Here is a 23,351-nt window from a genome sequence, read left to right as displayed (position 1 = left end):
AATATTACAGCACATGGAGTTCTATAGAGAATATTACAGCACATGGAGTTCTATAGAGAATATTACAGTACATGGAGTTCTATAGAGAATAACTCCATGTGCTGTAATATTCTCTATAGAACTCCATGTACTGTAATATATAGAGAATATTACAGTACATGGAGTTCTATAGAGAACATTATAGTACATGGAGTTCTATAGAGAATTTTACAGCACATGGAGTTCTATAGAGAATATTACAGTACATGGAGATCTATAGAGAACATTACAGCACATGGAGTTCTATAGAGAACATTACAGTATATGGAGTTCTATAGAGAATATTACAGAGAATATTACAGCACATGGAGTTCTATAGAGAATTTTACAGCACATGGAGTTCTATAGAGAATATTACAGCACATGGAGTTCTATAGAGAACACTACAGTACATGGAGTTCTATAGAGAATTTTACAGCACATGGTGTTCTATAGAGAACATTACAGAGAATATTACAGCACATGGTGTTCTATGGAGAATATTACAGCACATGGAGTTCTATAGAGAATATTACAGCACATGGAGTTCTATAGAGAATATTACAGTACATGGAGTTATATAGAGAATATTACAGCACATGGAGTTCTATAGAGAACATTACAGTACATGGAGTTATATAGAGAATATTACAGCACATGGAGTTCTATAGAGAACATTACAGATAATATTACAGCACATGGAGTTCTATAGAGAATATGACAGTACATAGAGTTCTATAGAGAATATTACAGAGAATATTACAGTACATGGAGGGCTATAGAGAAGAGAAAAGTGCAAAAGGTCAATTGAGCATTTTGAAAAATAATGTGTGCATGTAATAAACTGGAGTAGTGACTGATTTTGCATGTAATTGATAATGTTCCACATTGAACATTTGGGGGGGGGGGGGTTCCTAACATACAGTAACAGTCAAAAGTGTGGACACACATACCCATTCAAGGGTTTTTCTTTATTTTTACTATTTTCTACATAGTAGAATAATAGTGAAGACATCAACACTATGAAATAACACAAATGGAATCATATAGTAACCAAAAAAGTGTTTATCAAATATATTGTATTTTTAAGATTCTTCAAAGTAGCCACCCTTTGCCTTGATGAAAGCTTTGCACACTCTTGGCATTCTCTCAACCAGCTTCAACTGGAATGCTTTCCCCAACAGTCTTGAAGGAGTTCCCACATATGCTGAGCACTTGTTGGCTGCTTTTACATCACTCTGCGGTCCAACTCATCCCAAAACATCTCAAGTGGGTTGAAGCCGGGTGATTGTGGATGCCAGGTCATCTGATGCAGCACTCCATCACTCTCCTTGGTCAAATAGCCCTTACACAGCCTGGATGTGTTGGGTCCTTGTCCTATTGACAAATAAATGATAGTCCCACTAAGCGCAAACCTGATGGGAAGACGTATCGATGCAGAATGGTGTGGTAGCCATGTTGGTTAAGTGTGCCTTGAATTCAAAATTAATCACTGACAGTGTCACCAGCAAAGCACCCCGACACCCTCACACCTTCCGCCATGCTTCACGGTAGAAACCACACATGCGGAGATCATCCGTTCACCTACTCTGCGTCTCACAAAGACACGGCGGTTGTAACCAAAAATCTTGGAACAAAGGACAGATTTTCACGGGTCTATTGTCCATTGTTCATGTTTCTTGTCCCAAGAAAGTCTCTTCTTCTTATTGCTGTCCTTTAGTACTAGATTCTTTGCAGCAATTGAACCATGAAGGCCTGATTTACACAGTCTTCTCTGAACAGTTTATTTGAGATGTGTCTGTTACTTGAACTCTGTGAATAATTTATTTGTGCTGCAATTTCTGAAGCTAGTAACTCTATTTACTTATTCTCTGTAACAAAAGTAACTCTGGGTCTTCCTTTCCTGTGGTGGTCCTCATGAAAGCCAGTTTCATCATAGCGCTTGATGGTTTTTGTGACTGCACTTGACGAAACTTTCAAAGTTACTGAAATGTTCCATATTGACTGACCTTCATGTCTTAAAATAATGATGGACTGTCGATTCTCTTTGCTTATTTGAGCTGTTCTTGCCATAATATGGACTTGGTATTGTACAGAAAATGGCTATCTTCTGTATACCACCCTTATCTTATCAAAAAACAACTGATTAGCTCAAACACATTAAGTCAGAAATAAATTACACATTAACTTTTAAGAAGGCACACCTGTCAAAATTGAAATGCATTCCGAGTGACTACCTCATGAAGCTATTTGAGAGAATGCCAAGAGTGTGCAAAGCTGTCATCAAGGCAAAGCGTGGCTACTTTGAAGAATCTGAAATATAAAATATATTTTTACTTGTTTAACACTTTTTTGGTTACAACATGATTCCATATGTGTTATTTCATAGTTTTGTTGTCTTTACTATTATTCCACAATGTGGAAAATAGTAAAAATAAAGAAAAACCCTTGAATGAGTAGGTGTGTCCAAACTTTTGACTGGTAGTGTAGTTTTATAGGTTTTTTCAATAATATGAAGGGAAAAGACCAACGAAAAGCACAGATGAAAACACAACAAGAACCCGATTTTTCAATTTACCCACTGACTGCTTCAATAGTCCCTCTCAACATCTTACGCTCAGTCCAAAGGAGCTGAAAACACCAGACAAGTTTTCAGAGAACGTCTTTCTCCCTGTGTGGTGTTAAATGCTGCAGGCCTAAAAGGCTCCATGTAAGAAGCCATTGGGCAAGGCTTCAGTCTTCAGGAAAGACCAGGTGCTATTAGATTTACAGTTCCAATTTCAAGCCTTGTTGTTTTGGTGGCAGATTTCCAAAGGTGAGTGGAAATGTCACTTGTTAAGAGCAGTAATGGGCTTCATGTGTGATGTCGTTCTGTGGTGTAGTTCTATCGTGTGTGTGTGTGTGTGTGTGTGTGTGTGTGTGTGTGTGTGTGTGTGTGTGTGTGTGTGTGTGTGTGTGTGTGTGTGTGTGTGTGTGTGTATATATGTGTGTGTGTGTGTGTATGTGTGTGTGTGTGTATGTGTGTGTGTGTGTGCGTATGTGTGTGTGTGTGTGTGTGTGTGTGTGTGTGTGTGTGTGTGTGTGTGTGTGTGTGTGTGTGTGTGTGTGTGTGTGTGTGTGTGTGTGTGTGTGTGTGTGTGTGTATGTGTGTGTGTGTGTGCGTATGTGTGTGTGTGTGTGTGTGTGTGTGTGTGTGTGTGTGTGTGTGTGTGTGTGTGTGTGTGTGTGTGTGTGTGTGCGTATGCGTATGTGTGTGTGTGTGTGTGTGTGTGTGTGTGTGTGTGTGCGTACGTGTACAATACATTGTACATCCATCAAAAGGCCACATTCTCCATAAAGGTCACCTCTGTGTTAAGGGTATTTAAAGAGGCGACACTTTGATTTACCATCACTTGCGATATGAATCAGATTTGCATTTCTGTCACCAGTGATATTGTCCATATTATGTAAGATACTATTATTTCATCCTGACATATACCTTAGGATAATAGGAATCACCCTATCATCCCCCATCAGTATGCTACCTGCACCTTATCCTTCCCCATCAGGATGCTACCTACACCTTATCCTCCCCCATCAGGATGCTACCTACACCTTATCCTCCCCCATCAGTATGCTACCTGCACCTTATCCTCCTCCATCAGAATGCTACCTACACCTTATCCCCTCCATCAGAATACTTCCTACACCTTATCCCCTCCATCAGTATGCTACCTACACCGTATCCTCCCCCATCAGTATGCTACCTACACCGTATCCTCCCCCATCACTATGCTACCTACACCTTATCCTCCCCCATCAGAATGCTACCTACACCTTATCCTCCCCCATCAGTATGCTACCTACACCTTTATCCTCCCCTAACAGTTCGCTTCAAAAATGTGTATTGTGATCAAGAAAACCAGTGACCGGTTTTGATTTTGTGTTTTATGTCATTAATCTATAAGGAGCCATTCCGATTCTTAGTCATTTGAAAAGACTGAAAATTGTCCCTATTAGAAAACCAAACAAGAGCAGACTTCAGATTATGCCAATATAAAAGAGTCCCACAATCAGTCCAAGGCATTTCAGACACATTGCTAATGGTTTTCTAGTGGAGGAGAGAAAAATATTCAAATGAAGAAAGAGGCTATCGGAGCCAATCACAACCCTTCATTCATTTTTTTTAAAGATTCATGGCGGTCCCCTGAAATCCAATGTCGGTTAGTTTTTGTATGAAAACCTGCTCCATTGTGCCCAGGACCTCAGACTGGGGTGAAGGTTGATGCGGTAGCACAAACAAGGACTCAGAGGACACCTCCTTTACTGGATCCGCACACACCTTCACCACCGGCTCCGCCTCTTAAGTGGGAGCCAAACAACTGGTTAGATGGGATACGTTCAAGCACCGCCCCCAGATGAGGAAGAAGGCGAGTCATCGACAAAACAAGAACAAGCTAAATCAACAGTAGAATGTGATTGGGTTAACCTGGTGCAAGATTTGGGCTTAGAGGACGCATAGACACTGTCACTAATGATAGTTTCACAGTGGCATTTCACAGTGCCATTGTCACAGTGACAGCTTGCAGGATCTAAAAATGTGTCGGTGTGAGGTGTCAGTTTGGCATGTCACACTGACCCATTGCAGGAATAGCTATCAGCAAGATTAGAATGTGCCTCAGCGCTAAGGCTGACATGGTCCCTCAAAGAGTATATAAGAAGAATGCCTTCATTAAGAGGGCGTGATAGTGCTACTTGACTAATCACTGACAGACAGCTTGTGATACTTCAACTATCATCAACCTAAAAGGTAATATCTGACTTTCATACTCTAGAACAATTGTAACTTTTGATTTCTGGATCTTGTAAAGAGACGAACAGAGACAACTACCCTGTACGCTCCTATTGCCTACACAATCCACCCCCTAACTGGAGTAGATACACAGCATCAGTGGAGATAAGAAGGGTCTTGATCTTGACACAGCCTTTAAACAAGATTCAGCGAATCATAGTACAACTTCTAGTAGGAGAAACAGATACATATCTGACTTGCGTACTCTAGAACAATTGTATCTCTTGACTTCTGATTTCTGAACGAGACATACCGAGACAACTACCCACTACACTCCTCTCGCTGAATATATCCAGCCCCTAACCAGGGTAGATGAATAGCATCGGGGTGTTACAAGGGGACATGATCTCAAACCGTTCTCTTCACTAATCAGTAAATCATAGTACAAACTTCTAGTAGGAGAAACAGATACTGAGTGATTGGATAAGCCTCTAGAGAAACTGTGAGTGGAAGAACATACTCTTTGGGGACCAACCAGGTCAACCTACGCTAAAGTAAATTAACCGCTTGTTGTAATACATATATAAGGCATTAATAGTAGTAAGTGTTTTCATGATGTTTGATGTTATAGATTAAGGACAAAGAAGAAACTGTAATAACGTGTACAACTGTGTGAATTGCAAACATTGAATAAAAAGTAGAAACTAGACCCAAAACCTTAGGGGAGAGAACACCTCTGACACGCCCAATCTAGGGAAACAAGTCTAGTTTCAACACTAAAGACAATATGATGGTTTGGACAGAATAATCATTTTATTGTAATAATAATACTCTCTATTAATACTCGAGTAGTATTAGTCGACGGACATAGACAGTAAATCGTAACCAAGTTATAGCTTTCGTGAGTCTAGATATAAGAGCATACAAAGGGAAAGTAAAGCAAGAGGTACTCTAAGTCTGATTGATATTATCTAAGATCCTGAAACAAGCCTAACGGCACCCACAAGGCTAATCTCCGAATAAAAGGGCAGGATACATAACCAGGTCAGTCCAGCGGATCTGTGAGTCACCTGTTAGCCGGGTGACATAAGAACTTGAGTGAGACGACTGGTATCACTCTCGACGAGGGTACCTTAACCGTCCTATAGCAGAATACCCTACCGCGACAAGGTTCACCTTCCAAAAGCACATCACCCTAAGCACATGGCCAAGACAATGCAGGAATGGCTTCGGGAATGTCCTTGAATGTCCTTGAGTGGCACAGCCAGAGCCTTGAACCTGATCAAACATATCTGGAGAGACCTGAAATTAGCTGTGCAGCGACGCTCCCTATCCATTCTGCAGAGAAGAATGGGAAAAATTCCCCAAACACAGGAGCGCCAATCTTGCAGCATCCTATCCAAGAAGTCTCGAGGCTGTAATCGCTGCCAAAAGTGCTTAAAAAAAGTACTGAGTAATACATTTTAGAATAAGGCTGTAACATAACAAAATGTGGATGAAGTCAAGGGATCTGAATACTTTCCAAATGCACTGTATTTACAGAAAAATTATGAGGCTTTTGAAATGATTCAGACAATTACATTCGCGGAAGCCACAATCTATCAGCAATATTTAAGCTGATCTACCCCCCCCCCCCCCCCCCGCAAAAAAAAACAGAATCAGGTTGATCACATTTGTATGGGAAGTGTACAAAGTAAAAAAACTATATATTGACCATGTTCCCTGGGTTGTTAGTTTAGATAGGGGGAAGAGAGAGAGAGAGTCCCACACAAAGAAAGGCTGAAAATAGATTGATTTGCATTATTATTTATAAGCCATCCATGTTAATTCAAGTTATCCTTCTGAATTAGTTAGGAGAGTATGTCTGACACATCTCACCTTCTGTTCTCAAACCCACAACACTGGGGTCAGGAAGTGGATTTAGTTACTTGTCAATCCCACAACAGTGGGGTCAGGAAGTTGATTTTGTTCCTTCTCAAACCCACAACACTGGGGTCAGGAAGTTGATTTAGTGACTTCTCAAACCCACAACACTGGGGTCAGGAAGTTGATTTAGTGACTTCTCAAACCCACAACAACAGGGTCAGAAAGTTGATGTAGTTACTCACATAAACTCTGCAGGCCTGATCTCTCTCACTCCAGACGCCCACCTGTTTAACTGTAGAGGAGAGAGAAGCAGAGACTGGGTGAGACCTTGTCTTTCACCGTTACAGGCAAAGCGATGAGAGGAAGAGTGGGTTGTTATGTACATGTGAAATAAACACACACACACACACACACACACTGGTTCACACACACACACACACACACACACACACACACACACACACACACACACACACACACACTGGTTCACACACACAGACCCTACGGAGTTGCAGTGTTAAACAGCCCTCTGGCCCTGCTCTCTGCATCCATTGAGTGTGTGTCAGCCCTGGTCCTGGGAACATTCTTGTTTGTTTCTTTGTTGTTTTCCATCCTGCCTGGCTGTGTTTTTCATAAGGACCTGGCTTCTGTAAAGCCATTACACTGCTGTTTAAATCTCTGTAAAGTCCTTATGTGATTATTACAGAGTTCAGGGGCTCAGATGGAGATGAGACAGGATAGGGGGAAGTGTGTGTGTGTTTGTGTAGCGGGAAGTGTGTGCACGTACGTCTACGCATCTGTCTATGATTGTGTGTTGGTGAGTAGGTGTGTGTGTGATGTCCACAGAAAGAGAGAGGGAAAGAGAGGGAAAGAGAGGGAACGAGAAGGAACGAGAGGGCGATTAAGGACCTTGCTGCAGATTGACGACTGTGTTTTTTAGCATAAAGTCTTAGCAGAATCTTTGACAGAGAGTTTTTATTCCATTTGGTGGAGAATATTTAAACGTTCTTGATTGTTTGACCTTTGGAAAAATGAACAATGTGTTTTAGCTCATTGCTTTAGTAAGATATTGCTATTAGTAAGTCTGAAGCTACGCACACAAGCACACACACACATATACACACACATATACACACACACATTTAAAATTGCACTCACTTACAAACGCACTCACCCTCAGGAACTAATGGAGCGAAAGATAGCCCCCTGACCATATCAATTGTAAGGGAATATTACCATTCATTTAAATGTATTCCAATAGGTAGGGAGCAGTAGCCTTGATTACTGAGAGCATGAGTAGAGCAGTCATGGCTACCTGGCCTGAAATCACATTGGAAACTGCCCCGAGCGACACACTTAATCAAATCACCCACCTGCAATTCAGACCAGAGAAACACACTTAAGATCACACATTAATGCTAATGTATACAACACACATATAGCAGTCTCTGAGTCCCCTAACTAGCCATGGCATTAACACAATGCAGGCCAGATCGCATCCAGACGGGAACATCAGTTCCCCTGCCAAACTGAGTAAATCTAAATTAGCCAGGTGACTATAGAGTACATGTGTATAGCTGTGTTGTTTTTCCACACAAATCACGTCAGTGGGTTTAAATTCTGGCATATAAAACTGAGCGGACCCAATTTGCTCTGACTAGCGCTGTCACCTGGCCAGACACACCTGCCTAAGCCAGTTAAGATTCTTGTCAGGGGGTATGGAATCCGACAGGGCAGAATTCTTCATAATGAGAATGTTTTCTGAACGCTACTATTTTCCCCCAATGACAGCGTTCGTTCGCTCGTTCCCTGTCTTGGTGGGCAATGTTGTTCAAGGATGGCAAAACTAACTGCCAGTGGGAATTGTTGTAATAACGCAGTGGCGAGGCCTCGGGCGCACACACACACACTTAACAGGATCTGACAGTGGGGTTAGGAGTAGCCGTTACAGTTTGTCTGAAAAATGTATGTGTTATTTAGGAAAATGTGATGGGTGCTTAAGCTACGAAGGGGAGAAAAGGAGCATGGAATAAGATCTGTTCCATGACGAACGGACCTGAGGTTTATGACTCTGGACAGGAGGGTTACTACGACGATGCCAGCCCACATCTCGTCTCATTAGGAAAGTCCTGGTTTACTGGAAGAAACATGTCTAATGCATCTTCTGCCCATCTCCCTTCACCTTTCTCTTTCCCTCCCTCTCTCTCTCTCTCTCTCTCTCTCTCTCTCTCTCCATCTCACTCATTTTCCTCTCTCTCTCCCTCCATCCCCATCTTCTTTCTATCCCCATCTCTCTCTTTCTCACTCGCTTCTCCTTCTCAATCTTGGTTATAATTTCCTGCTCTCTCAGGACTGGGGCTAGAGAAGAAGAGTCTTTATGCTGCTCACATGTAAAGTCAGGCTCCCCGCTCGAGTTCCCAGGCAATCCCCTGATCACCGCTCCTTAGCTGGCCTGCTGAATGTCATTACTGCCTCCTCAGTGGCTCTGGCCAAGTCGCGCTGGGGACCGCCAACAACACAGGACAAAATCTCATTACCGCAAAAGGCACACATCCTGAATAAAATGGGATGTCCAGTTTCACACCATTTTCATTATATAGTGTACCCCCCCAGTGTCTCTTCAGCAGTGAGAGGCCGTACTGTGGCAAGATGCATGCTGTTCTCCTTGCCTGTCCTGTTATCAGGGTTTAGAGGGTCCGTCTTTCATGTCTTCTAATGGAATATATTTAGTCACTGTAGACTTTTAGGTTAACAATTTGTTCTATACATTTTTGACAGAATGTCATTAATTGTTTTGTCGATGTGATGTGATGTATTGCAATTGTAATTATAATTTGTTGGCTGGTGTAATCATATTGCATCATATTGCATCATATTGCATCATATTGCATCATATTGTATCATATTGTATTGTACACAGCTGTACTCTTTGGGCTTGATGTAGTCGAGAATATAAGAAAACATTCCTGCTGGTTCAAAGACCTTTCTTGATGTTACCTGCTGCTATTTTGTTGCACTCTTCACCATTTAATCATACAGACATCCCAAGACATCCTTAACTAATCAATGACCTGTGACTTCATCTATAAAACTGATATATTGGACAATTTTGAAATTAAGTATGATTTACGCAGAAAACCACATACAAGTAGTTATTTAAAAAACCTTACTTTGACGTGGAAATGATCTTCTCTACGCAAAGTCTAGACTTGCCGTAAGTGATTTTCCTGCTGGTAATGTAGGGGTATTGCAGTTGGGACGCATCTGCGTCCAAGCCCGTGGTGAACTTTGCATTCTCTTTATGAACAATGTGTTAGGAATGATCAATTAAAGGTGTGAGGAATTCTTTTCCAGAAGCAAGGTGTTTTGAATTAAAAACAGAATGCGATGTTCTATAAATAGCATGTCAAATTAGAATAAATGAACCATGGCTGTTCTTGCGTTATTTGAAGACATTGAAAACCGTGCTTTTAGAAGGGAAAGAGTTTTCAGAGAACAGAATTACTTTGATGATCCATGGCTTATAAATCGCTATCATCTCCCCAAGAAATGTTCTGTTTTATTTGTGCGCTGATTTAGCCCCTTATCTGGAAAGGAAGACATGCTGCAATCATGCCATACCTGTATCTGTCCAAGTACTTTCCACTCTGGGATTCCTCGCTACTGGGACATTCCAGAGGGAAATGGGTGACAGGTCGGTTATATCACAGCCATCATTCAGCCGCATCCTGCCACAAGTGATTGAGGCGATTCTACACGTATTGTCCAAGAGATACATTAGTTTCCCATTTACAGCCAATGAACAGGCGTCAACGCGGAGTTTGTCCGCTCATTTAATTTCCCAGGGGTCATAGGTGCAGTTGACTGCACGCATATTGACAAACGCGCACCGTCTGTAGATGAACATATGTTAACACAAAGAATTTCCGTTCATTGAATGTTCAGATCACCTGCGATGCCCGTATGCAAGTACTCAATGTATGCTCCAAGTGGCCAGGGTCTACGCACAACTCATTCATTCTGCGCCACTGCAGAGTAGGCCTGCGTCTAGAAGCTGTTGAGAAACGAGACGGATGGCTTCTCTGTGAGTTATTTTTTATTCCAGTGTATTATAGCCTATTAACCGTGCAAAATAATGTAACAAAACGGTGTTAACCTATTAGGTGACCGAGGTTATCAACTGAAAATGTGGCTTCTCACTCCATTTGCAGATCCCCTAACAGCAGAGGAAACGCTGTAAGGGGACAATTTGGCGCAGGGCAGAACAAGGTCGGATGAGGAGCGCACCATCGGACTGCAGAAGAGCAGGTGGCCTTGATGCATCAGGTGGAAAATTCCTCTACAAGCCAGAGAAGGTAACTTTAAAATACAAAACTTGAATTTAGTTTTAAAATGGGTCAACATAAAGCAACATTACCAACATATTATATTTAGCATTTTATTTAAATTGAACACCCAAAGGTTCTGGCCAAATAGCTGAAAACAGTTTTTAATTTGGCTCTATGGTTACTGAGATGTCCAGCTATCTGAATGTTTGTTCAGAATGGTGTCAAACTATCTGAATGTTTGTTCAGAATGGTGTCCAGCTATCTGAATGTTCATTCAGAATGGTGTCCAGCTATCGGAATGTTTGTTCAGAATGGTGTCCAACTATCTGAATGTTTGTTCAGAATGGTGTCCAACTATCTGAATGTTTTTTCAGAATGGTGTCCAGCTATCGGAATGTTCGAACACAGACTGAATGGTTCCTATCATCTTGTGTCCCTGGAACATTTTACTCCACTGATGCTTACTGAGGCTGTTCATGATTAGGAGTGGAGTGGACAGAGGGAGGGAGGTAGGAAGGGATCTAAGAGGAGGAGTAGCCATGCTGAGATTAGAAAGATGATGAGAGGCGGGGGGGAATTAGTGAATTGTGAAAAGCGTGGAAGAGCGGGAGAAGGAGAGCAAACATGCGAGTAGAGGAAAGAGATGGAGGAGAGAGATAACATATGGGAGAGCAACGATTGAGAAGGGGTTGGAGAAGAAATGCGGGAGACAAAAAGCTAGCTACATATCGAGAAGCAATGGAAGAATGGAGGAGGAGAGCAAATTTTGAGAGAAGGCTAGAGAGACAGTGGAAAGAGCAAACATTTTGATGGAGGAATGGATTGAGGGAGAAAGGAGGGAGGAGGTGGTCAGCAAACACATTTCAGCATAATAGTCCGCTGTGATCCACAGCAATGGAAGTGTTTGAACTAAATGTTATCATGTCTCGTTGTCAAATAGACAGACCAGAAATTGTATTAATACAGACACTATGGTAAACAATATGTCTTCAAATATGACCCTGGACAAAGGAGGTTGGGGTATATGACATTACAACAGAATAATATATGTATCTGGATACTGATTCCAATTCTGTTTCCAATTTCAATCAGTGTCAGGAGACGTTCAGGCTCATTGCTCACCGACTGTACACCTTACAGGAAATTCACCAACTGTACTGTCATGGCCACCATTGGCTTATGAAAAGCTCTTCAACAGTCACATTGAACGAATAATAGTTAGCAACCTTCTGCTTATTGGCTGCTTGGTCAGAAATGGAAATGCATCATGGTTTGATGACTTTGCACAATGCTTTTGTTGCACTTTGCATTCTCTTTATTCCTGTATTAGCTATTTTAACCAAGGGGGAGAATGATATGCATTTCCACAATCGGAAAGGATAAGTACCATCGACACTATCGGAAGAGGTAAAGGGAGGTGGAGGATGAAATGAATGGTGGTTGGCTAATGAGCATTGAGATAATAATGCTCATTGAAATGGCCACTATCAGCATGGGGGCGCTGCAAGGCTGGTTTTATCCCCCTCCTCTACTCCCTCTGCACCAATGACTGCACCTCCAACCAGCCGTCTGTCAAACTACTCAAGTTATTCAAGTTGGCTGATGACACCACCCTGGTCCAAGTGCCGTGGAGAAGTTGACCGCCTGGTGGACTGTTGCAGTCACAACAACCTGAGGCTCAACACAGTCAAAACCGTGGAGATGGTGGTTGACTACAGTAATGACCCCCAACAATTATATCCCTCGAGATTGACCCTGTCAGCACAGCTGAATCATTCAAATTCCTGGGGACCATCATCTGCCGTAACCTCAAGTGGGAAGACAACATCATAGTGTGAGGACAACATCACAGCGGGGGGACAACATCACAGCGTGAGGACAACATCACAGTGAGAGGACAACATCACAGTGGGAGGACAACATCATAGTGGGAGGACAACATCATAGTGGGAGGACAACATCACAGTGGGAGGACAACATCAGTGTGAGGACAACATCACAGTGGGAGGACAACATCATAGTGGGAGGACAACATCATAGTGGGAGGACAACATCACAGCGGGAGGACATCATCACAGTGGGAGGACATCATCACAGCGGGAGGTCAACATCACAGCGTGAGGACAACATCACAGTGGGAGGACAACATCACAGTGTGAGGACAACATCACAGTGTGAGGACAACATCACAGGGGGGACAACATCACAGTGTGAGGACAACATCACAGTGTGAGGACAACATCACAGTGTGAGGACAACATCACAGTGTGAGGACAACATCACAGTGGGAGGACAACATCACAGCGTGAGGACAACATCACAGTGTGAGGACAACATCACAGTGTGAGGACAACATCACAGTGTGAGGACAACATCACAGTGGGAGGACAACATCACAGCGTGAGGACAACATCACAGTGGGAGGACAACATCACAGTGTGAGGACAACATCACAGTGTGAGGACAACATCATAGGGAGGGACAAAATCACAGTGTGAGGACAACATCACAGTGTGAGGACAACATCACAGTGTGAGGACAACATCACAGTGTGAGGACAACATCACAGTGGGAGGACAACATCACAGCGGGAGGACAACATCACAGTGGGAGGACAACATCACAGTGGGAGGACAACATCACAGTGTGAGGACAACATCACAGTGTGAGGACAACATCACAGTGGGAGGACAACATCACAGTGTGAGGACAACATCACAGATGGAGGACAACATCACAGTGGTGGCCAAAAAGTCTCAACAGAGGATGTACTATCTGTGCCAGCAGAGGAAACTCAAACTCTCTCGGTCAATTCTGGTTCGGTTCTACATGCCCATCATTGAATCCATCCTCACCTCTTCTATCACCGTCTGGTTTGGGTCTTCGTCTGCCCACTGTAAGGGAAAACTGCAGCGCATCGTCCGGCCTGCGGAGAACGGCATCAATTGTCACCTGCCCTCCATTAAGTAAGATCATCGCCGTCCCTGCTGCTCCGTCTAGACACTTGATATTTCAAAGACTCCGGTCTGGCAGACGGTTTAGGTCAATTGTGATCAAAACCGCCCACCACTTGATTAGTTTCTCCCCTCCCCCCACCATACTGTGTTCCTCATCAACCGGCCAAAGGGCTTGTAGGGATTGAGTGGCCCTCATCAACCGGCCAACAGGCTCTTAGGAAATGAGTGGCCTTTATCAACTAGCCAATGGGCTCGTGGGAATTGAGTGGCCCTCAACAACCGGTGTCGTGTCGTTGGCTATGCCGGATTAAGTGATATAACATGCTATTCTATAAAATCCTTTCTCCGTGATTAATTAATATTACCTGATTGAGCTGATCATGTAAATGTAATTAAAACTTTTTTTGGCTGGGGGGCATTATTGAGTAGCTTGGATGAATAATGTGCCCAGAGTAAACGGCCTGCTCCTCAGTCTCAGTTGCTAATATATGCATAGTATTAATAGTATTGGATAGAACACACTCTGATGTTTCTAAAACTGTTTGAATGATGTCTGTGAGTATAACAGAACTCATATGGAAGGGAAAAACCCGAGAAGAAATCAAAACAGGAAGTGAAAAATCTGAGGTTGGTAGATTTTCAACACAGTTCCAATTGAAATCCCATTGAGATATGAATGAAGTTGCACTTCCTAGGGCTTCCAATAGATGTCAAACGTCTATAGAATTTTGAATGAGGCTTCTACTGTGTTGTGGGACTGAATAAGAGCAGAATGAGCCATGTGTCTGGCAGTCAGCCATTTCCTGGTCATGCGCATTCCACATGATATCCACTTGCGTTCCGTTGCTCCTCAAGACACAAAAGAATTCTCCAGTTGGAACTTTATTGAAGATTTATGATAAGAACATCCTAATAATTGATTCTGTACTTGGTTTGAAATGTTTCTTCGACCTTTAAGACAACTTTTTAAAGTTTTTGTCCGAAGTAACGCTCGACCAGAACGAGCGTTTGGATATGTATACCAAACGCGCTAACAAAAGTAGTTATTTGGACATTAATAACGGACATTATCGAACAAAACAAACAGTTAACTTTTAATGGCTGCAGGGGCAGTATTGAGTAGCTTGGATGAAAAAGTGCCCATTGACCAGGTCAAATAAACAGAAGTGTGCTATATGGCAGACCAATACAAACTCATCTCTCTGCATGTCCAGCCCACTCATTATCTCAGGCAGTCATGGCTAGCGGGAAGGTTGCTGCCTATTTCTGTGGCTTAACCAGAGGACATACACGTTTGTTATTAAGGCACATGAAAGTTCACATGTTTCAGAAGGCATTTCTGCCCAAAAAAAAGTTTACGTTCAAACGGCTCTCCTGTGAAGTAGTGACCCACGACATACGTCTAATTTCCAGAAACGGGTCACATATAACTGTCTTAATGTTGCTGGACCCCAGTGAGAGGAGCTGCTTCCTTGGCAGTAACGAATGGGGATCCATAATAAATACAAATACAGTTGAAGTCGGGAATTTACATGGCCACATCTATTCACTTACGTGACATTATAATGAAACATTAATCTGCATAAAGAAATCTAAACATTAAAATAGGAGCATGTATTGTCAACCTTAAGGCAACATTGTGCCAAGAGGCCCATTAGCTGTTCATCTCCACTGTGTTGAAGATCTCTCAGACACTAAAGCCTCCATTTTAAATGTTCAGAGGAGGATGTAAAATAACCTACAGTCATTGGACTATCAGAATTCCACCGATCTGTTTGTCTCCTCTCCTTCACAACAGAGGAAGTAAAGAACGGATCAACACCTACACTGCAGTCTGACCGACACCATTCTACACTGCAGTCTGACCGACACCATTCTACACTGCAGTCTGAACGACACCATTCTACACTGCAGTCTGACCGACACCATTCTACACTGCAGTCTGACCGACACCATTCTATACTGCAGTCTGATGGCCACAATGGTGGCCCTCTTGAAGCATGTGGGAACAGCAGACTGGGATAGGTATTGATTGAATATGTTCGTAAACACACCAGCCAGCTGGTCTGCGCAGGGTCTGAGGACACGGCTAGGGATGCCTTGCGAGGGTTAACACATTTAAATGTTTTACTCACGTTGGCTGCGGTGAAGGAGAGTCCGCAGGTTTTGGTAGCGGGCCGTGTCAGTGGCACTGTATTGTCCTCTAAGCGAGCAAAGAAGTTGTTTAGTTTGTCTGGGAGTAAGACATCGGGGTCTGCGACAGGGCTGGATTTTTTTCTGTAGTCCGTGATTGACTGTAGACCCTGCCACATACCTCTCATGTCTGAGCTGTTAAATTGCGACTCTACTTTGTCTCTATACTGACGCTTAGCTTGTTTGATTGCCTTGCGGAGGGAATAGCTACACTGTTTTATGTATTCTGGTCAAATATCTTTAGCTGAATGGCTGAAGGACAAATTAAAACTTGGAGCTATAATTTATGTTTGCATACATCATTGAAAAGCTCCAATTTGACCTCTATATGACCTTATAAACCCAACAACATGACTGATTTGCTTCGACTCCCCTTAGAATCCTGGTTTTAATCCTGAGCCATTGAACAAGTTTACTCTCAATCTCAATTGGGAGAAATTTGACACTGTGTGTGCCATTGAACATCTCAGCTGGGGTCTGGTTGTTGATGGCACACTTAAACAAGGCAGTAATCTCCATGCCAATGACAATCTTTATATCCGTCTCTCTCTCCGCCCCATGTGTTGTTGTACTCGTGCGTCCATCACCATTTCCTGGGACAGGTTTGGAGCGGCAATCGATTGAACTGTATCTTTATTCATTAGGACTGGAGTGAGAAACAGGATGAACAAGTTTGACCTCACTTGGATCGTTTCCCATTTGCATCTGAAATGGAGGTCTGCAGAGATCAAGTGAAGATAAAGAGAGAATAAGAAACTTTTCTCTTCAGATTTCTCCTTCCCCCATTCTGTACGCTAAGCCTCTAGGCATGTGCTCTCATTGCTCTGGCCTGTGGAAACCACTCACACGACCCGACATCCACACACACACACACACACACACACACACACACACACACACACACACACACACACACACACACACACACACACACACACACACACACACACACACACACACACACACACACACACACACACACACACACACAGGCATAGACGCATGAACTCTGTAATAATCACATAAGGACTTTACAGAGATTTAAATAGAAGTAATGGCTTTACAGAAGCCAGGTCCTTATGAAAAACACAGCCAGGCAGGATGGAAAACAACAAAGAAACAAACAAGAATGTTTCCCGGGACCAGGGCTGACACACACTCAATGGATGCAGAGAGCAGGGCCAGAGGGCCGTTTAACACTGCAACTCCGTAGGGTCTGTGTGTGTGAACCAGTGTGTGTGTGTATATGCAATTCTTACTCTGGCAAATGGGGTGTGTGTGTGTGTGTGTGTGTGTGTGTGTGTGTGTGTGTGTGTGTGTGTGTGTGTGTGTGTGTGTGTGTGTGTGTGTGTGTGTGTGTGTGTGTGTATGTGTGTGTGTGTGTGCGTGTGTGTGTGTGTGTGTGTGTGTGTGTGTGTGTGTGTGTGTGTGTGTGTGTGTGTGTGTGTATGTGTGTGTGTGTGTGTGCGTGTGCATGCGTGCATATGTTTACTTTACATGTATATAACCCAACTCCCTCTCCCTCTCATCGCCTTGCCTGTAGCTGTGAAAGACCAGGTCTCACCCAGTCTCTGCTTCTCTCTCCTCTACAGTTAAACAGGTGGGCGTATAGAGTGAGAGAGGCCAGGCCTGCAGAGTTTATGTGAGTAACTACCAACTATCAACTTTCTGACCCTATTGTTGTGAGTTTGAGAAGTAATTAAATCAACTTCCTGACCCCACTATTGTGGTTTTGAGAATAGAGGGTGAGACATGTCAGGCTGTCAACCCCTTCAGAACGATGACTAGAATGGATGGCTCTCTCTCTCGGTCTCTGTCTGTCTGTCTGTCTGTCTCTCTCTCTCTCTCTCTCTCTCTCTCTCTCTATCTCAATTCAATTCAAAGGGGCTATATTGGCATAGGAAACATATGATTACATTGCCAAAACTTGTAAAATAGATAATTATAACCAAAGTGAAACACTCCAAAATGAACAGTAAATATTTCATTCACAAATATACATTGTTGTAATGATGTGCAAATAGTTAAAATACAAAAGGGAAAATAAATAAACATAAATATGGGTTGTATTTACAATGGTGTTTGTTCTTAACTGGTTGCCATTTTCTTGTGGCAACATGTCACAAATCAAATCAAATCAAATGTTATTTGTCACATACACATAGTTAGCAGATGTTAATGCGAGTGTAGCGAAATGCTTGTGCTTCTAGTTCCAACAATGCAGTAATAACCAACGAGTAATCTAACCTAACAATTCCACAACTACTACCTTATACACACATGTGTAAAGGGATAAAGAATATGTACATAAAGATATATGAATGAGTGATGGTACAGAACGGCATAAGCAAGATGCAGTAGATGGTATCGAGTACAGTATATACATATGAGATGAGTAATGTAGGGTATGTAAACATAAAAGTGGCATAGTTTAAAGTGGCTAGTGATACATGTGTTACATAAAGATGGCAAGATGCAGCAGATGATATAGAGTACAGTATATACATATACATATAAGATGAGTAATGTAGGGTATGTAAATATTATATTAAGTGCCATTGTTTAAAGTGGCTAGTAATACATTTTTTACATCAATTTCCATTATTAAAGTGAGCTGGTGTTGAGTCAGTATGTTGGCAGCAGCGACTCAATGTTAGTGGTGGCTGTTTAATACTTCTGGCTGGGGGGCAGTATTGAGTAGCTTGGATGAATAAGTTGCCTAAACTAAACGGCCTGCTCCTCAGTCTCAGTTGCTATTATTAGTATTAGCTATTATTAGTATTGGATAGAAAACTCTCTAAAGTTTGCAAAACTGTCAAAATATTGTCTGTGAATATAACAGAACTGATATTGCAGGCAAAACCTTGAGGAAAATCAAACCAGGAAGTGGCTTCTATTTTCAAAACTCCATGTTCCATAGCCTGCTTTTGCTCCATTTAAAGGGAGATCAACCAGATTCCTTTTCCTATCGCTTCCTCAAGGTGTCACCAGTCTTTAGACATAGTTTCAGGCTTTTATTTTGAAAAATGAGCGAGAAAGATAACATTGCGTCATTGTATGGCCGGGTGCCAGCAGCGTTTTGTATGCATAACAGAGTTTGGGCAGCCATTGTCTCTCCCTCTCCTACTGATAAGACAGTTGCAGTTGATATATTATCGATTATATATTTGAAAAAAAACTTGAGGATTGATGTTGATGTTTCTGTGGACATTACGGAAACTATTTGGAATTTGTATGCGTTGTCGTGATCGCTCTTTCCTGTGGATTTCTGAACATAACGCGCCAAACAAACGGAGGTATTTTGGATATAAAAATTATCTTTATGGAACAAAAGGAACATTTATTGTGTAACTGGGAGTCTTGTGAGTGAAAACATCCGAAGATCATCAAAGGTAAACAATTAATTTATTGCTTTTCTGATTTTCGTGACCAAGCTACTTGATGCTAAGTGTACATAATGTTTTGTCGAGCGATCGGTTAAATTACACAAACGCTTGGATTGCTTTCGCTTGGATTGCTTTCGCTTGGATTGCTTTCGCATTTTGACTTTACGATATCATATCAACACGGATGGTAATATATTTAAACTTCGGTTGCTTAGAGGTCACCGAATCTCACTGCTTCAGCCCCGCTGCAATCCCTCATTGTTATTCATAAAGTATGTCTCGTACGGATTGAGGGGTGCCCCGTGAATGGTTCCACAATGTTTCTGACTGTTGTAGGATTGAGGGGTGCCCCGTGAATGGTTCCACAATGTTTCTGACTGTTGTAGGATTGAGGGGTGCCCCGTGAATGGTTCCACAATGTTTCTGACTGTTGTAGGGGCACATAAAGTCTATGTTGTAAAGTCTGCCCGTTTTTCTCCTTGACCTTATCACATCGGTAGTCAATAAGGCATGTGTTAGCATTGTAGAACATATTTAGAAATTGATTATGTTTATACTTTTTCAGTTTATCACTTTACTTCTGGCTGATAGAACATATTGTGCTGTTGGTAGAGATTCTAGATGTATGAATGGGGGACTATTCAAATAAATCATTTTTCTAACTCATTACAGTTTGCCCTGATAATACTCCACCACCATTGATAGCTGTTTTATTTTGCCAGCAGACTCAGCTTTGTGTAAAAAAAATCTACTCCACCAATCAGATAAGCGCTTCACACACCCTCACACATACAAAACTGGCCAATTCATTTAGCCGCTGCCTTATCCCTAATCTTCATTGAGCAAAGTCATTTCCCCGGGACTCATTTGAGTAATTGTCAGTTCTTTGCCAACAGTTATCGCAAATACACACTCTCTCTCAAACACACACACACAAACTAATCAACCTGAAACTTATTGGGCCACAGCAGAAAAGGTATGCAAGATGAGGAGAGAGAGAAGACAACCAAACAGGTATACCACAAACAGATTCAGAGAGATGGAGAGTCTGAGGTGAAGGATAACACAAAAAGTAATGATGATGATGATGAAAATATGAAATCGTTTTCATTTAGATATCAAATACGTTGACGTGTAGGTGTTTTTAGTAGCAAATCAAACAAATGCAACACATTCGAAAGACATGGGCCGCATTCCAGAGTAACTACATTGCATGATTCCATTGATGCCTGCCAGATCTCAGAACACCTAGATGGATGTTTAACATATCAGCTAACCACATCATATGATATAGCATTCTGATTCCCCACTGCTCGGTCAACAACTGCATTGTAGTTGGCCTGAAACTCGACTGTAGTCTATATGAAAAGTCCATTCCACCCTCTTTCTAAGCAGCTGTCCAGCAGTAGAGCCACGGAGAGACTGAGGTCAGATGACATTACACTACATGATGATGGAACATGACATGACAAGATGTGACACTGCATGACAAAACACAACCTGACAGGGAGATGAGTTTCATGCCTTTTACTTTTCCTTTGGGCCTGCTTTCCAAATGGCATCCTATTCCCTATGGGCCCTGGTCAAAAGTAGTGCACTATGTAGGGATTATGGTCCCATTTGGGATGCACCCTTGGAATACATTAACCTTCAGCATGATCAGAGAAAACCAGACAATGCTGCGCCCCCCCCATAATGCTGTTATGTAACACCTTGCATGACAGGTGGCTAGAACACTGACGTCTGCACTGTTCCCTCTAGATTCTAGAATAGATTGAATCTATTTGATGTCATGTCACTGTAAAGATTTAAGTACCTTCACACCATATTCTGGCAGAAGCAATCCTGATAATAATACTTTTTGGGGGGCTTATACTTGTAATGGATTATTTTTTGCATATCCCGACACCCGCAGGGTCACAGCCAGGGTTGCCATTGCACAGAACCCATGGAACAATTAGATTATAAGTACCTTTCTCAAGGACAGAGTGCAAAAATTGTGTTTTTACCTTGTCGACTCCGCAACTTGAACCAGCAACCTTTCAGTTACTGGCCAACAATCTAACCACCCATAATCCTTCACTTTTGCAGGACATTTTCTTATGTTCAGTACTTCATTTTCCTGACTTAATTATTTACAATGACAAACTGATGAAACTGTGTTTTGTAATGAATTGTGCCTTTAATCAAATGATGTCTGTCTTTTTGATAAAGACACATGTAGATGTATAATATAACTATTTGTGTGATTGACAAGATACAATGTCTGTAGGTGTGTGATTGACAAGATTAACTGTCTGTAGGTGTGTGATTGACAAGATTAACTGTCTGTAGGTGTGTGATAAAATGTACATTTGCAGTACCTGTCAAAAGTTTGGACACACCTACTCATTCAAGGGTTTTTCTTTATTTGTACAATTTTCTACATTGTAGAATAATAGTGAAGACATCAAAACTATGAAATAACACATGGAATCATGTAGTAACCAAAAAAGTGTTAAACAAATCAAAATGTATTTCAGATTCTTCAAAGTAGCCACCCTTTGACTTGATGACAGCTTTGCACATTCATGGGGTTCTCTCAACCAGCTTCAAGAGGAGCACTTTTCCATCAATCTTGAAGGAGTTCCCACATATGCTGAGCACTTGTTGGCTGCTTTTCCTTCAATCTGCGGTCCAACTCATCCCAAACCATCTCAAATGGGTTGAAGTTGGGTGATTGTGGACGCCAGGTCAACTGATGCAGCACTCAATCACTACCCTTCTTGGTCTAATAGTCCTTACACAGCCAGGAGGTGTGTTTTGGGTCGTTGTCTTGTTGAAAAACAAATGATAGTCCCACTAAGTGCAAACCAGATGGGATGACGTATCGCTTCAGAATGCTGTGGTAGCCATGCTGGTTATGTGTGCCACGAATTCTAAATAAATCACTGACAGTGTCACCAGCTAAGCACCCCAACACCATCACACCACCTCCTCCATGCTTCACGGTGGGAATCACACGTGGAGATGATCTGTTCACCTACTCTGTGTCTCATAAAGATGGTTGGAACAAAAAATCTCAAACTTGGACTCATCAGGTCAAAGAACAGACTTCTAGTGGTCTAATGTACATTTCTCGTGTTTCTTTTCTCAAGCAAGTATCTTATTATTATTAGTGGTGTCGTTTAGTATTGGTTTCTATGCAGCAATTCGACAATGAAGACCTGATTCAAGCAGTCTCCTCTGAACAGTTGATGTTGAGATGAGTCATTTACTTAAACTCTTTGAAGCATTTATTTGGGCTGCAATCTGAGGCTGGTAACTCTAATGAACTTATCATCTGCAGCAGAGGTAACTCTAGGTATTCCTTTCCTGTGGAGGTCCTCATGAGAGACAGTTTCATCATAGCGCTTGATTGTTTTTGCGTCTGCACTTGAAGAAACGTTCAAAGTTCTTTACATTTTCCGTATTGACTGACCTTCATGTCTTAAAGTAATGACGGACTGTTGTTTCTCTTTGCTTATTTGATCTGTTCTTGTCATAATATGGACTTGGTCTTTTACCAAATAGGGCTATCTTGTGTATACCACCCAACCTTGTCACAACACTACTGATTGACTCAAACAAATTAACTTTTAACAAGGAACATCTGTTAATTGAAATGCATTCCAGGTGACTACCTCAAGAAGCTGGTTGAGAGAATGTCAAGAGTGTGCAAAGCTGTCATCAAAGCAAAGGATGGCTACTTTGAAGAATCTCAAATATATTTGGATTTGTTTAACCATTTTTTGGTTACCATATGATTCCATGTGTATTATTTCATAGTGTTGATGTATTCACTATTATTTTA

Source organism: Oncorhynchus clarkii, chromosome 32 (genome assembly GCF_045791955.1).
Source record: "Oncorhynchus clarkii lewisi isolate Uvic-CL-2024 chromosome 32, UVic_Ocla_1.0, whole genome shotgun sequence".
Classification (NCBI taxonomy): Eukaryota; Metazoa; Chordata; class Actinopteri; order Salmoniformes; family Salmonidae; genus Oncorhynchus; species Oncorhynchus clarkii.
The sequence above is the reverse complement of the archived record's forward strand: the minus strand, read 5'-3'. Positions refer to the sequence as shown.